Source organism: Bactrocera dorsalis, chromosome 6 (genome assembly GCF_023373825.1).
Source record: "Bactrocera dorsalis isolate Fly_Bdor chromosome 6, ASM2337382v1, whole genome shotgun sequence".
NCBI lineage: Eukaryota > Metazoa > Arthropoda > Insecta > Diptera > Tephritidae > Bactrocera > Bactrocera dorsalis.
Genome location: NC_064308.1, coordinates 1426466 through 1428862, shown reverse-complemented (window position 1 = coordinate 1428862; position 2397 = coordinate 1426466). Strand labels below are relative to the sequence as shown.

The 2397-nt window shown below is 33.9% G+C and overlaps 1 pseudogene; it reads left to right on the top strand.

Moving 5' to 3' along the window:
- Positions 1-1948, top strand: LOC125779120 (zinc finger MYM-type protein 1-like; annotated as a pseudogene).
- The last annotated feature ends 449 nt before the right edge of the window (positions 1949-2397 follow it).

The window sequence follows — 2397 nt, the reverse complement described above, 5'->3', positions numbered from 1 at the left end:
AAAAATTTCAATGCTGACATAGCACTTATTGTATTACAGTTCATAGAACACACACAACATTCAAATGGTAATAAATTAAATCTAGTCAGTACTTTTTGATCTTATGAATTATTTAATATGTTGTAAAAGTTGCTATCTCATTTATTAATTTATTATATCAGCTTTTAATTTTTGATAAAAAAATTTAATTTTTAAGAAGAGATATTATTTTTTTGTATTTAGATTTTAAAATTTATTAATTTTTTCACCGCTGTTTTCTCCGTGTACGTGTTTATTTACTGCTACAATTTCTTTATGAAATCAACGTATCACTTACTAAATAAAAATATTTTTAGGATATCCAGAACGAAATATGCCGCAGGGAATTCATACTTCGAAAAGGCTAAAATGGATGAAATTCAGAGCATGTCTGGATCTCTTCTCAAATATGTTACAAAAGCAGATAGCGCCCAAAGTTCAAGTAAAGTACCCGAGTCTCCTGCTGACGAAAGTAATGATTCACATCTTGAAGAATCACATTCAGATAGCAACATCGACAATACAGAATCAATGAAGACGACCGATCAAGTGCAACACTTGAGAGATGTTTCACATTGGAGTTTACCGGTTCCCAATAATGTTCGCATTGACATAGTAAAAAAGGGGAGTGAACATTTCCAGAACAAAGAAGGACCATTTTCTGCTGTATCTCGTCATGGTTCAAATATTAAAGGTGATTCTCGTCATCTTTCACAGGAATGGTTTTATAAAGAGATGCCTAGTGGTGAAAAAATTCTACGATCATGGATGGTATTTTCTCCTTTATCAAATAACCTGTACTGTTTTTGCTGTCGTTTATTTGCTGTCGGTAACATACAAAGAACATTTACAACTGGATTTCAGAAGTGGTGGAAACTAAATCCTAAAGTATTGAACCATGAAACTTCATGTGATCATTTAGAAAATTTCGAAAAGTGGAAAACATTGGAAATGAGATTAAAAACTCACACCACAATAGATGACGCAACCTTGCAATTAATGAATACGGAAAAACAGAAGTGGAAAAATCTTTTATCTAGATTATTTGATATAACTTTGTTTTTAGCTAAACAAAACTTAGCATTTCGTGGACATGATGAAACCCAAGGGTCTACCAATAAAGGTAATTTCTTAGAACTAGTTAAACTGCTGTCAAAGTATGATGCTGTACTCAAAGAACATATATTATATTTGGAGCAGGAAAAATCACCTAAAGTAACATATTTATCGCCAGAAATACAAAATGAGTTCATAAATGTTTTAGCTAATCACGTAAAATGTCAGCTTGTCAACGAAATTAAATCGGCCAAATATTTCGGAATCATGTTTGATAGCACACCTGACGTTTCACATGTCGATCAAATGTCCGAAGTAATTCGTTATGTAAAAATTAATAATAGAAAAGTAGAAGTCAAAGAAGTATTCTTAGGATTTTTTCCCTTACATGGAAAAAAAGCAGCTGATTTAAGCGCTGAAATACTAAAGAAGCTTGAAAACGATGGCTTAGATATTATGATGTGTCGTTCTCAAGGCTATGATAATGCTGCAGTTATGAGTGGTGTACACGGGGGAGTGCAAGCTATTATAAAAGAAAAAAACAATAAAGCAATTTTTATTGGTTGTATAGATCATTCAATTAATTTATGCGGCCAACATTCGTTTGCACAAAATGTGAATTGTGTTACATTTTTCGGAGCAGTGGAGACAATATTTAACTTTTTTTCAACTTCCACAAGCCGCTGGGAAGTGCTCCTCAATCACTGCAAAGCATCTGTTAAAAGACTTTCGACAACGCGCTGGAGTGCTCATTATGGTGCAGTAAAAGTATTGGCTGAAAATTTTGATGGGATAATATCTGCAATTGAGGAACTATGTGACCAAGACGTAAATTTAGAAACTAGAGGTGCTGCACAAAATCTTATCTCTGCTGTGTGCAATTTCTCATTTCTTTGTTTTCTTTTCTTTTGGAATGATGTGCTAAGGGAAGTGAACTATGCTCAGATTGCATTGCAAAGTAAAGGTTTATGTGTTGATGAAATAATCATAAAACTAGAAGCACTTCGTCTATTCATTGGAGAGAAACGGTTGCATCTAGCAGGAGAGGCAATAGATTTTGCTGTACAAAAATCGGAAGAATACAACATTTCGATGGAACGACGAATTCGTCGCAAGAAACGCATGCCCGGTGAGTTAGCCACCGATACTGGACTTACACTTAGAGCGGAACTTCAAAAGGACATGTTAGAATGTATTGACAGATTCAATATTGAACTCGAAACACGAGTAAAGTCCATTAAAGACGTAGCTTCATTGTTTGAAGTTGTGCAGTCAAAGACCTTGCTTTTGGCAAACACTGAACAGTTAAAATTTGCTATATCA